Raw genomic sequence first — 15,052 nt, forward strand, 5'->3', positions numbered from 1 at the left:
CAGGCGATACTGTACCTCACAGAAGGTTACTGGTTTAACTAAGGATCATTGGCCTGGGACAGAATATTAGTAGTTGGATAGAGAGCTGCCCGGGGCAGTGTTAGTATCACAGGGCTCTGCCCTTGGGCCTTGGCTTAATTAGTTTATTAATTAATGACTTTGGTACTGTAATTCAGGCTAACGTTTAGTATATTCTACAATGGCTTATCTTAGCACCGGTTCAATTGGTCTTCATTTATTGAACCTTGATCTGTGATCCCCTTACAGGGGGCTTGTGGTGCCCAAATATATATAGATATATACTGTATATAGATATAGGCTGGGGGGCCCAGGGATGGAATGTTCTGCTTTCAGAAAGAACTAGAGGTTTCAAAGCCCAACGTGGGCCACCTAGATATCGGTTCTTCTTGTCATGTAATAACAAGTTCTGTTGGTCTGACCCCCCGCCCCCCCATACCCGCGCCCCCATACACCCCCCCATACCCCGCGCCCCCATACACCCCCCCATACCCCGCCCCCCATACCCCGCGCCCCATACACCCCCCCATACAGCCCCCCATACCCCGCGCCCCATACACCCCCCCATACACCCCCCATACAGCCCCCAATACCCCGCGCCCCCATACACCCCCCCATACACCCCCCATACAGCCCCCCATACCCCGCGCCCCCATACACCCTCCCATACCCCGCGCCCCCATACCCCGCGCCCCATACACCCCCCATACCCCGCGCCCCCATACACCCCCCATACCCCGCCCCCCCATACCCCGCGCCCCCATACACCCCCCCATACCCCGCCCCCCCATACCCCGCGCCCCCATACACCCCCCCATACCCCGCGCCCCCATACACCCCCCCATACCCCGCGCCCCCATACACCCCCCCATACACCCCCCCATACCCCGCGCCCCCATACACCCCCCCATACAGCCCCCCATACCCCGCGCCCCCATACACCCCCCATACCCCGCGCCCCCATACACCCCCCCATACCCCGCGCCCCCATACACCCCCCCATACCCCGCGCCCCACAGCCCTTTCTCTGCTCATTAAGTTGCTCGATGGAAAGAACTAAAGGCTCAGTTTCCAGCGCTCAGAGTCCCTTCTGGGGGAACAATATGGATTTCTCTTTATTTTCATTAGAACCTTCCGTGTATCCGAGAGTCTCTCGTTAATGAAGCAGCGCCGCTGCCAGTGTGGGAGACACAACAAAGAGCTTTAATGGGACATTCCTAATGGTTCATTCACTGTTTGTCTCTTTACCTTCAGTCTCTTTATTCAAACACTGTAAGTGGTTTTGCTTTCAATTTAGTGAAATGTAATTATGTTTTCTGTTCAAAAATAATTCTTTGTGGGATTTTGGCATCAAAATGAAATACATTTATTTGTGTCTAATAACAATGTGTCATTGAAGTGCTGGGCCTGTCTGAGAAAAACACAGCAGTCCTGCCTTGCTTTATGGCCAGGATCAGAACGACGATGCCACACAGCGCCCCCTAGTGTTGCTATAGAAGTTGTTGAAAAACTTAATTATAGATGCAAGGAAATTCCCCAATGAGCCTTCTTTTCTTTTTTATTTTTTTTTTAGGGCAAGCCCCTTTACCCACAACCCCCAGGCCAAAAGGCACTTAGATGCAAGGGTCAATGGGAACCTTCACGTAACGGCAAGCCCCTTTACCCATGAGCCCCAGGCCAAAAGGCACTTGGGTGCAAGGGTCTTACCTTACATATAGAGATAATGATGGCATTTTTCCCGTCATTATATGGCACAGGAATCAGACATGGGGATAAAGGGACAGACTTGTTCAGTGCTGGGAAACTGTGCTTATTGCTCCCAACTCCAATTGCAGGAACAGAGAACAGGGAGCCGGATTTACTCACATCAGCTGGGATTCTCATTGGGGGATTATTCTGCATATTTATGCAGCCACTGGCTTTGTGCTGCTGTTCTGATAATTTACTACGTTCCCTAAGCTCCGCCTCCCAACAGCAGCCCAGAGCAAACTGAGCATGTGCAGGAGCCAGATCTTATAGAAGATGGTCTAACAAAGTAACAAGATGGCGGCCCCCTGTGGACAACTTTGAAAGCATAAATCATCACTGTAATTAGGCTTCTCAACCTCTGGGCTTGTGCAGTAAGTTCATAATGTTTATGTTTATGTTCAGTATATAAAATACAGCATTTCTAATGATTTTCTATTTTAGGGTTTAGTTCTCCTTTAATAGTATTAAAAAGTGAAAAGGGTCAATGGGAACCTTCACGTACCGGCTAGGGCAAGCCCCTACACCCACGACCCCCAGGCCAAAAGGCACTTGGGTGCAAGGGTCAATGGGAACCTTCACGCAACGGCTAGGGCGAGCCCCTACACCCACGACCCCCAGGCCAAAAGGCACTTGGGTGCAAGGGTCAATGGGAACCTTCACGCAACGGCTAGGGCGAGCCCCTACACCCACGACCCCCAGGCCAAAAGGCACTTGGGTGCAAGGGTCAATGGGAACCTTCACGTAACGGCTAGGGCGAGCCCCTACACCCACGACCCCCAGGCCAAAAGGCACTTGGGTGCAAGGGTCAATGGGAACCTTCACGCAACAGCTAGGGCGAGCCCCTACACCCACAACCCCCAGGCCAAAAGGCACTTGGGTGCAAGGGTCAATGGGAACCTTCACGTAACGGCTAGGGCGAGCCCCTACACCCACGACCCCCAGGCCAAAAGGCACTTGGGTGCAAGGGTCAATGGGAACCTTCACGTAACGGCTAGGGCGAGCTCTTACACCCACGACTCCCAGGCCAAAAGGCACTTGGGTGCAAGGGTCAATGGGAACCTTCACGTAACGGCTAGGGCGAGCCCCTACACCCACGACCCCCAGGCCAAAAGGCACTTGGGTGCAAGGGTCAATGGGAACCTTCACGTAACGGCTAGGGCGAGCCCCTACACCCAAGACCCCCAGGCCAAAAGGCACTTGGGTGCAAGGGTCAATGGGAACCTTCACGTAACGGCTAGGGCGAGCCCCTACACCCACGACCCCCAGGCCAAAAGGCACTTGGGTGCAAGGGTCAATGGGAACCTTCACGTAACGGCTAGGGCGAGCCCCTACACCCACGACCCCCAGGCCAAAAGGCACTTGGGTGCAAGGGTCAATGGGAACCTTCACGTAACGGCTAGGGCGAGCCCCTACACCCACGACCCCCAGGCCAAAAGGCAGTTGGGTGCAAGGGTCACTGGGCACCTTCACGTAACGGCTAGGGCGAGCCCCTACACCCACGACCCCCAGGCCAAAAGGCACTTGGGTGCAAGGGTCACTGGGCACCTTCACGTAATGGCTAGGGCGAGCCCCTACACCCACGACCCCCAGGCCAAAAGGCACTTGGGTGCAAGGGTCAATGGGCACCTTCACGCAACGGCTAGGGCGAGGGCGAGCCCCTTTACCCACAACCCCCAGGCCAAAAGGCACTTGGGTGCAAGGGTCAATGGGAACCTTCACGTAATGGCTAGGGCGAGCCATTTTACCCACAACCCCCAGGCCAAAAGGCACTTGGGTGCAAGGGTCAATGGGAACCTTCACGTAACGGCTAGGGCGAGCCATTTTACCCACAACCCCCAGGCCAAAAGGCACTTGGGTGCAAGGGTCAATGGGAACCTTCACGTAACGGCTAGGGCGAGCCCCTACACCCACGACCCCCAGGCCAAAAGGCACTTGGGTGCAAGGGTCACTGGAAACCTTCACGTAACGGCTAGGGCGAGCCCCTACACCCACGACCCCCAGGCCAAAAGGCACTTGGGTGCAAGGGTCAATGGGAACCTTCACGTAACGGCTAGGGCGAGTCCCTACACCCACGACCCCCAGGCCAAAAGGCACCTGGGTGCAAGGGTCAATGGGAACCTTCACGTAACGGCTAGGGAGAGCCCCCTTACCCACGACCCCCAGGCCAAAAGGCACTTGGGTGCAAGGGTCACTGGGCACCTTCACGTAATGGCTAGGGCGAGCCCCTACACCCACGACCCCCAGGCCAAAAGGCACTTGGGTGCAAGGGTCAATGGGCACCTTCACGCAACGGCTAGGGCGAGGGCGAGCCCCTTTACCCACAACCCCCAGGCCAAAAGGCACTTGGGTGCAAGGGTCAATGGGAACCTTCACGTAATGGCTAGGGCGAGCCATTTTACCCACAACCCCCAGGCCAAAAGGCACTTGGGTGCAAGGGTCACTGGGAACCTTCACGTAACGGCTAGGGCGAGCCCCTACACCCACGACCCCCAGGCCAAAAGGCACTTGGGTGCAAGGGTCAATGGGAACCTTCACGTAACGGCTAGGGAGAGCCCCCTTACCCACGACCCCCAGGCCAAAAGGCACTTGGGTGCAAGGGTCACTGGGAACCTTCACGTAACGGCTAGGGCGAGCCCCTACACCCACGACCCCCAGGCCAAAAGGCACCTGGGTGCAAGGGTCAATGGGAACCTTCACGTAACGGCTAGGGAGAGCCCCCTTACCCACGACCCCCAGGCCAAAAGGCACTTGGGTGCAAGGGTCACTGGGAACCTTCACGTAACGGCTAGGGCGAGCCCCTACACCCACGACCCCCAGGCCAAAAGGCACTTGGGTGCAAGGGTCAATGGGAACCTTCACGTAACGGCTAGGGCGAGCCCCTACACCCACGACCCCCAGGCCAAAAGGCACTTGGGTGCAAGGGTCAATGGGAACCTTCACGTAACGGCTAGGGCAAGCCCCTTCACCCACGACCCCCAGGCCACAAGGCACTTGGGTGCAAGGGTCACTTGGAACCTTCACGTAACGGCTAGGGCGAGCCCCTACACCCACGACCCCCAGGCCAAAAGGCACTTGGGTGCAAGGGTCAATGGGAACCTTCACGTAATGGTTAAGGCGAGCCCCTACACCCACGACCCCAGGCCAAAAGGCACTTGGGTGCAAGGGTCAATGGGAACCTTCACGTAACGGCTAAGGCGAGCCCCTACACCCACGACCCCCAGGCCAAAAGGCACTTGGGTGCAAGGGTCAATGGGAACCTTCACGTAACGGCTAGGGCGAGCCTCTTTACCCACGACCCCCAGGCCAAAAGGCACTTGGGTGCAAGGGTCACTTGGAACCTTCACGTAACGGCTAGGGCGAGCCCCTACACCCACGACCCCCAGGCCAAAAGGCACTTGGGTGCAAGGGTCAATGGGAACCTTCACGTAATGGTTAAGGCGAGCCCCTACACCCACGACCCCCAGGCCAAAAGGCACTTGGGTGCAAGGGTCAATGGGAACCTTCACGTAACGGCTAAGGCGAGCCCCTACACCCACGACCCCCAGGCCAAAAGGCACTTGGGTGCAAGGGTCAATGGGAACCTTCACGTAACGGCTAGGGCGAGCCTCTTTACCCACGACCCCCAGGCCAAAAGGCACTTGGGTGCAAGGGTCAATGGGAACCTTCACATAACAGCTAGGGCGAGCCTCTTTACCCACGACCCCCAGGCCAAAAGGCACTTGGGTGCAAGGGTCAATGGGAACCTTCACGTAACGGCTAGGGCAAGCCCCTACACCCACGACCCCCAGGCCAAAAGGCACTTGGGTGCAAGGGTCAATGGGAACCTTCACGTAACGGCTAGGGCGAGCCCCTACACCCACGACCCCCAGGCCAAAAGGCACTTGGGTGCAAGGGTCAATGGGAACCTTCACGTAACGGCTAGGGCGAGCCCCTACACCCACGACCCCCAGGCCAAAAGGCACTTGGGTGCAAGGGTCAATGGGAACCTTCACGTAACGGCTAGGACGAGCTCCTACACCCACAACCCCCAGGCCAAAAGGCACTTGGGTGCAAGGGTCAATGGGAACCTTCACGTAACGGCTAGGGCGAGCCCCTACACCCACGACCCCCAGGCCAAAAGGCACTTGGGTGCAAGGGTCAATGGGAACCTTCACGTAACAGCTAGGGCGAGCCCCTACACCCACAACCCCCAGGCCAAAAGGCACTTGGGTGCAAGGGTCAATGGGAACCTTCACGCAACAGCTAGGGCGAGCCCCTACACCCACAACCCCCAGGCCAAAAGGCACTTGGGTGCAAGGGTCAATGGGAACCTTCACGTAACGGCTAGGGCGAGCCCCTACACCCACGACCCCCAGGCCAAAAGGCACTTGGGTGCAAGGGTCAATGGGAACCTTCACGTAACGGCTAGGGCGAGCTCTTACACCCACGACTCCCAGGCCAAAAGGCACTTGGGTGCAAGGGTCAATGGGAACCTTCACGTAACGGCTAGGGCGAGCCCCTACACCCACGACCCCCAGGCCAAAAGGCACTTGGGTGCAAGGGTCAATGGGAACCTTCACGTAACGGCTAGGGCGAGCCCCTACACCCAAGACCCCCAGGCCAAAAGGCACTTGGGTGCAAGGGTCAATGGGAACCTTCACGTAACGGCTAGGGCGAGCCCCTACACCCACGACCCCCAGGCCAAAAGGCACTTGGGTGCAAGGGTCAATGGGAACCTTCACGTAACGGCTAGGGCGAGCCCCTACACCCACGACCCCCAGGCCAAAAGGCACTTGGGTGCAAGGGTCAATGGGAACCTTCACGTAACGGCTAGGGCGAGCCCCTACACCCACGACCCCCAGGCCAAAAGGCAGTTGGGTGCAAGGGTCACTGGGCACCTTCACGTAACGGCTAGGGCGAGCCCCTACACCCACGACCCCCAGGCCAAAAGGCACTTGGGTGCAAGGGTCACTGGGCACCTTCACGTAATGGCTAGGGCGAGCCCCTACACCCACGACCCCCAGGCCAAAAGGCACTTGGGTGCAAGGGTCAATGGGCACCTTCACGCAACGGCTAGGGCGAGGGCGAGCCCCTTTACCCACAACCCCCAGGCCAAAAGGCACTTGGGTGCAAGGGTCAATGGGAACCTTCACGTAATGGCTAGGGCGAGCCATTTTACCCACAACCCCCAGGCCAAAAGGCACTTGGGTGCAAGGGTCAATGGGAACCTTCACGTAACGGCTAGGGCGAGCCATTTTACCCACAACCCCCAGGCCAAAAGGCACTTGGGTGCAAGGGTCAATGGGAACCTTCACGTAACGGCTAGGGCGAGTCCCTACACCCACGACCCCCAGGCCAAAAGGCACTTGGGTGCAAGGGTCACTGGAAACCTTCACGTAACGGCTAGGGCGAGCCCCTACACCCACGACCCCCAGGCCAAAAGGCACTTGGGTGCAAGGGTCAATGGGAACCTTCACGTAACGGCTAGGGCGAGTCCCTACACCCACGACCCCCAGGCCAAAAGGCACTTGGGTGCAAGGGTCACTGGGAACCTTCACGTAACGGCTAGGGCGAGCCCCTACACCCACGACCCCCAGGCCAAAAGGCACTTGGGTGCAAGGGTCAATGGGAACCTTCACGTAACGGCTAGGGCGAGCCCCTACACCCACGACCCCCAGGCCAAAAGGCACTTGGGTGCAAGGGTCAATGGGAACCTTCACGCAACGGCTAGGGCGAGCCCCTTTACCCACGACCCCCAGGCCAAAAGGCACTTGGGTGCAAGGGTCAATGGGAACCTTCACGCAACGGCTAGGGCGAGCCCCTTTACCCACGACCCCCAGGCCAAAAGGCACTTGGGTGCAAGGGTCACTGGGAACCTTCACGCAACGGCTAGGGCGAGCCCCTACACCCACGACCCCCAGGCCAAAAGGCACTTGGTGCAAGGGTCAATGGGAACCTTCACGTAACGGCTAAGGCGAGCCCCTACACCCACGACCCCCAGGCCAAAAGGCACTTGGGTGCAAGGGTCACTGGGAACCTTCACGTAACGGCTAGGGCGAGCCCCTACACCCACGACCCCCAGGCCAAAAGGCACTTGGGTGCAAGGGTCAATGGGAACCTTCACGTAACGGCTAGGGCGAGCCCCTACACCCACGACCCCCAGGCCAAAAGGCACTTGGGTGCAAGGGTCAATGGGAACCTTCACGTAACGGCTAAGGCGAGCCCCTACACCCACGACCCCCAGGCCAAAAGGCACTTGGGTGCAAGGGTCAATGGGAACCTTCACGTAACGGCTAGGGCGAGCCCCTACACCCACGACCCCCAGGCCAAAAGGCACTTGGGTGCAAGGGTCAATGGGAACCTTCACGTAACGGCTAGGGAGAGCCCCCTTACCCACGACCCCCAGGCCAAAAGGCACTTGGGTGCAAGGGTCACTGGGAACCTTCACGTAACGGCTAGGGCGAGCCCCTACACCCACGACCCCCAGGCCAAAAGGCACTTGGGTGCAAGGGTCAATGGGAACCTTCACGTAACGGCTAGGGCGAGCCCCTACACCCACGACCCCCAGGCCAAAAGGCACTTGGGTGCAAGGGTCACTGGGAACCTTCACGTAACGGCTAGGGCAAGCCCCTTCACCCACGACCCCCAGGCCACAAGGCACTTGGGTGCAAGGGTCACTTGGAACCTTCACGTAACGGCTAGGGCGAGCCCCTACACCCACGACCCCCAGGCCAAAAGGCACTTGGGTGCAAGGGTCAATGGGAACCTTCACGTAATGGTTAAGGCGAGCCCCTACACCCACGACCCCCAGGCCAAAAGGCACTTGGGTGCAAGGGTCAATGGGAACCTTCACGTAATGGTTAAGGCGAGCCCCTACACCCACGACCCCCAGGCCAAAAGGCACTTGGGTGCAAGGGTCAATGGGAACCTTCACGTAACGGCTAAGGCGAGCCCCTACACCCACGACCCCCAGGCCAAAAGGCACTTGGGTGCAAGGGTCAATGGGAACCTTCACGTAACGGCTAGGGCGAGCCTCTTTACCCACGACCCCCAGGCCAAAAGGCACTTGGGTGCAAGGGTCAATGGGAACCTTCACATAACAGCTAGGGCGAGCCTCTTTACCCACGACCCCCAGGCCAAAAGGCACTTGGGTGCAAGGGTCAATGGGAACCTTCACGTAACGGCTAGGGCAAGCCCCTACACCCACGACCCCCAGGCCAAAAGGCACTTGGGTGCAAGGGCCTTATCTTACATATAGAGATAATGATGGCATTTTTCCCGTCATTATATGGCACAGGAATCAGACATGGGGATAAAGGGACAGACTTGTTCAGTGCTGGGAAACTGTGCTTATTGCTCCCAACTCCAATTGCAGGAACAGAGAACAGGGAGCCGGATTTACTCACATCAGCTGGGATTCTCATTGGGGGATTTCTTGCATTTTAATGCAGTTTTATTGGGCAATATTGCTTTAAGAATACAGCCCTGATGTTGCTGGACTACAGCTCCCAGCATGCCTCACCCTTCATTATATGTTACATTATTCTGGGATTTGTAGTCCGGCAACAGCCGAGTAACGTTTGGTTGAGCCGCGCTGTGCCACAGGGTTTAGTGTCCCCCAAAAAACTCAGAGGTCACCCAGCCAATAATCCTGAAGCCTTTGGGTTTCCCATTGTCCAAAGACTAAGGCAGACCCCCAATTCCCTGGCCAAAAGGCCCTTATGAGGCAAAGGCCTTCAGACCCCCTTTTCCACAAGGCTAGGGGGCAATTACTTACAGCCCCGAGGCTTTCGGGGAAAAGGAACAAATTACCCCCGAAGAGGTTCCAAGTCTTTGCTCCCACAAGGGGTCGGGTTTCAGGGGGAGAAGGAGTCTAAATAAATAGAATAAAACCCATATAAGGGAGCCACGATGGCCCCAGTCAAAAAATTCACTTACACCCAAAGCCAAAAGGTCTGGGGTAAAGGAGCAAAAAGTGCCAGAGAGAAAGGGCAGAATCAATGCCGCCATGTTCAGCCTTCCCAGGGGGCAAAGCTTGGGGCACAATAAAGCTGGGGCTCCATTTGCACCCGGCCCCTTGGCCAAAGGATCAAGAGTTTCTCCGTGTTTCCCTCCGTACACGGCCCACCCACTGTAAGAACTGATTTTTTGTATTGAAAAAAATATACTTATATATATAATATAAATATATAAAACACAAGTCTTTTTCAATTCAAAAACAGATACTACACCTGGGGGCAGATTTATCAAAATGAGAGATTATAGTTCACTACCAAAAAATTCACCTACATTCAATTCATTCCTATGGGATTCTGAGAAGTGTATTTATCGGCAGGTTAGAGCTCCCCATTTGATAAATACCCTTTTAAAAACCCCATAGGAATGAATAGAGAGAGAGTGAATATTTCTGTAGCAAACTATAATCACACATGTTGATAAATCTGCCCCTTAATCTCACACAAACAAACCCATAATACACACAGCAGGATCTAACAGTCTTTGCCTATAAAAATACATTTAATTTTGAAGGACTGCCGGCCAGAGATACCCGAGACCTGATCTAACACAGTGAGAGAAAACTAAAAAAGATCAACACAGCCGACTAAACTATTAAATACATAAATATATATAATATGTACCTACAATGTGAGAGAAAATACACACAAAGCAAATGTATTTACAAATAACGTTACAATCATTTTTATTTTGAATATATGTAAATTAGAGGGTTTTTTTTTAATATATTCGCACCTTTATGACAAAAAGGGTTTATTTAATAGTATTAAAAAGTGAAATAGGTTTAAATTGTGATATATGGATAAATATTAGGTATTTACAATAAAAATAAAGTATAAAAAAAACATTGAATCTAATAATAACAATAAAGGACAATAATGATAAATAGTCTCCCTGAGCAGCAATAAAGGGCTGTGCGTGAAGCTATAGGTCCCCCAGCACCTCCCGTACATTATTGCAGGAGAAATTAAGATTGGAAGTGACAGTGAGAGCGGCTGATAAGGGGCAGAAGACCCTCTATGACAAATAACATTGGCATTAAGTAGATTTGCCAGAAGCCCCAGATGGTGCCGACTGCATAGATGGAGCCGTTGATTGAATTCCCTCCTTATTGCTGATATAATTACGTGAATGGCAGATGGTGTGATTGACACTTAGGATTCCGCCTCCAACTAAAGGCAGATAGATGGGCCCTCGGCACCACTGACCTTTATAGAAAAGGCCATCATTTGCATATCACTATTACTGATCATTTGATTTACACAAACCCGACCCACGGATCAGCAAGGGCCACAAATATACACGGTGACAGCCCTGCAACCAGCTCGCTATCAGTTACCTAAAAATACTTCAGGAAACACCAAAATAAGGTCTCCCCTCGTCTCTCCCTATGTTGTATGCAATAACTGATTCCATAGTCCACAAGGTGAAAAAAAAAAATAACAAAATGATTGTATCCAGTTTATAGATATACACATATAAGGAGAACTAAAATTAAAAATCATTAGAAATGCTGTATTTTATATACTGAACATAAATATAAACATTATGAACTTACTGCACAAGCCCAGAGGTTGAGAAGCCTAATTACAGTGATGATTTATGCTTTTAAAGTTGTCCACAGGGGGCCGCCATCTTGTTACTTTGTTATACCATCTTCTATAAGATCTGGCTCCTGCACATGCTCAGTTTGCTCTGGGCTGCTGTTGGGAGGCGGGGCTTAGGGAACGTAGTAAATAATCAAAACAACAGTACAAAGCCAATGGCTGCATAAATATGCAAAAGAATCCCCCAATGAGAATCCCAGCTGGTGTGAGTAAATCCGGCTCCCTGTTCTCTGTTCCTGCAATTGGAGTTGGGAGCAATAAGCACAGTTTCCCAGCACTGAACAAGTCTGTCCCTTTATCCCCATGTCTGATTCCTGTGCCATATAATGACGGGAAAATGCCATCATTATCTCTATATGTAAGATAATATCAAAATGGCTGATATAGTGCTGGGAATCTAATCAGCATTCTCATTGGTCAATGCTTTTGTGTATATAGTTTTTTCCTCCATAGAGAACTAGGTGGAACCTACAAATGATCCCATTGGCACAGAGACACAGGTGCATCATGGGTACAGGTACATATAAACTAGTGCTGCCCTATTACACACAGTTTATTACAGGATATCAATACAAACAAGCTTTAGCTCAGTATTTACACATAACTTGTTTACAACAGACTCCCAAATATTATCATATCTCCACCCCCCAAAATATCAGCTCAGGAGATAATTGGGGCTTTTTCCAACCAAAACACATTCTGAATTCTCTCCTCCTACAAACAACTCTCTCTGACACTCACATTACACTGCCCAAAGCAAAGGGTTGCTGAGCAGCCTGGGGGTTCCATACACAGCCTGTTTATAATAGTGAGACACAAACTCTGAGCTCAGTGTCAGTCACTTTGCATATGCAAATCAGCATGTCTGGGAAGGAACATAGTGTTTGTGCAGAGGGTCCCAGTTTGGCCTCTCCCCGTGTGTAATGCACACACACCCCCATGCAACTGGCTTCATAAGCACTTTGAGAGAAGTTATTGGTCTGTTGTGTGGTTGGTCTGTAACCTATATTTGTAACTCAGCTCAGTATTTGGGATCATTACAAGGGGGAAAGAGAAGCCCCACTAAGGATTCGGCTAAAGTCTCGCCCCAAGCTCAAAAGGCCAGAGCAGGACTTCAGTTTTATAGGGAGCAGCCAGACAGGACTGTGATTGGTTGGCCTGTATGCATGTTTAATAGTGACCAGGCAGTGACTAGAGCAAGCAGGCAGGGGAAAGAAGGATATTGTGAGTCGCTCCCTAAGCTCAGTGACATCAGCCAAGAGCAGACTGAGCATGTGCAGTAGCTGGGCAAAAGATGGAGAGCTACTGTGGGCATCTTCAGGGGCATGGGGCTTTATTTCTATAGAGCTTTGGTGGCTTTGGGCTGGTACAGGGGCTCAAACACACAGCTAAACATTTCTACCCATAGTCTTTTTTTTTTTTTTTTTTTTTTTGTGTTTTAGTTGTCCTTTAACACACAACAGACCAACAACTTCTCTGAGAGTGTCTATGAAGCCAGTTGCATGGGGGTGTGTGTGCATTACACACGGGGAGAGGCCAAACTGGGACCCTCTGCACAAACACTATGTTCCTTCCCAGACATGCTGATTTGCATATGCAAAGTGACTGACACTGAGCTCAGAGTTTGTGTCTCACTATTATAAACAGGCTGTGTATGGAACCCCCAGGCTGCTCAGCAACCCTTTGCTTTGGGCAGTGTAATGCAAGTGTCAGAGAGAGTTGTTTGTAGGAGGAGAGAATTCTGAGTGAGTTTTGGTTGGAAAAAGCCCCAATTATCTCCTGAGCTGATATTTTGGGGGGTGGAGATATGATAATATTTGGGAGTCTGTTGTAAACAAGTTATGTGTAAATACTGAGCTAAAGCTTGTTTGTATTGATATCCTGTAATAAACTGTGTGTAATAGGGCAGCACTAGTTTATATGTACCTGTACCCATGATGCACCTGTGTCTCTGTGCCAATGGGATCATTTGTAGCTTCCACCTAGTTCTCTATGGAGGAAAAAAATATATACACAAAAGCATTGACCAATGAGAATGCTGATTAGATTCCCAGCACTATATCAGCCATTTTGATATTATCTTACATATAGAGATAATGATGGCATTTTTCCCGTCATTATATGGCACAGGAATCAGACATGGGGATAAAGGGACAGACTTGTTCAGTGCTGGGAAACTGTGCTTATTGCTCCCAACTCCAATTGCAGGAACAGAGAACAGGGAGCCGGATTTACTCACATCAGCTGGGATTCTCATTGGGGGATTATTCTGCATATTTATGCAGCCACTGGCTTTGTGCTGCTGTTCTGATAATTTACTACATTCCCTAAGCTCCGCCTCCCAACAGCAGCCCAGAGCAAACTGAGCATGTGCAGGAGCCAGATCTTATAGAAGATGGTCTAACAAAGTAACAAGATGGCGGCCCCCTGTGGACAACTTTGAAAGCATAAATCATCACTGTAATTAGGCTTCTCAGCCTCTGGGCTTGTGCAGTAAGTTCATAATGTTTATGTTTATGTTCAGTATATAAAATACAGCATTTCTAATGATTTTCTATTTTAGGGTTTAGTTCTCCTTTAAGACCATCCCCACATTAATGGTGGCAACACAGCAAAAACCCAATGGTTGGTGCTCACTGAAGGGATATCACCCTTCATTTATATATGAAATAATTATATTATGTCATACACTTAAATCGATATACCTCCTCCTCTTCTGTGGATAGCACAGCAACCCCCCAGCATATAATTACACCCCTTGGGGACCATATAATGACAATTTCAAATGCCAAACTCCAGGAACAAACCCCTGCCAAGTTCACCTTCCACAGGCAGCATAGGGCAGGGAGAGTATGGCACACACAGGCAGCATAGGGCAGGGAGAGTATGGCACACACAGGCAGCATAGGGAAGGCAGAGTATGGTACACACAGGCAGCATAGGGGAGGCATAGAGCAGGAAGAGTACTGCTTGCCCTACCCCTCCTGTATGTGCCATACTCTGCCTGCCCTCCCCTGCCTATGTGTGCCATACTATGCTTGCCCTCCCCTGCCTATGTGTGCCATACTATTCTTGCCCTCCCCTTCCTATGTGTGCCATACTATGCCTGCCCCCCTGCCTATGTGTGCCATACTATTCCTGCCCACCCCTGCCTATGTGTGCCATACTATTCCTGCCCTCCCCTGCCTATGTGTGCCATACTATGCTTGCCCTCCCCTGCCTATGTGTGCCATACTATGGCTGCCCCCCCTGCCTATGTGTGCCATACTATGCTTGCCCTCCCCTGCCTATGTGTGCCATACTATGGCTGCCCCCCCTGCCTATGTGTGCCATACTATGCTTGCCCCCCTGCCTATGTGTGCCATACTATTCCTGCCCACCCCTGCCTATGTGTGCCATACTATGCCTGCCCCCCTGCCTATGTGTGCCATACTATTCCTGCCCACCCCTGCCTATGTGTGCCATACTATTCCTGCCCTCCCCTGCCTATGTGTGCCATACTATGCTTGCCCTCCCCTGCCTATGTGTGCCATACTATGGCTGCCCCCCCTGCCTATGTGTGCCATACTATGCTTGCCCTCCCCTGCCTATGTGTGCCATACTATGGCTGCCCCCCCTGCCTATGTGTGCCATACTATGCCTGCCCCCCTGCCTATGTGTGCCATACTATTCCTGCCCACCCC

At 52.5% G+C, this 15,052-nt stretch overlaps 1 protein-coding gene across 1 annotated transcript in view; it reads right to left on the reverse strand.

The window, feature by feature from the left end:
- glp1r (glucagon like peptide 1 receptor) overlaps window positions 1-15,052 on the reverse strand; it is a 99,679-nt gene that overhangs the window by 22,116 nt on the left and 62,511 nt on the right. The window lies entirely within an intron of this gene.

The sequence above is a fragment of the Xenopus tropicalis genome, chromosome 5 (genome assembly GCF_000004195.4).
Source record: "Xenopus tropicalis strain Nigerian chromosome 5, UCB_Xtro_10.0, whole genome shotgun sequence".
Taxonomy (NCBI): domain Eukaryota; kingdom Metazoa; phylum Chordata; class Amphibia; order Anura; family Pipidae; genus Xenopus; species Xenopus tropicalis.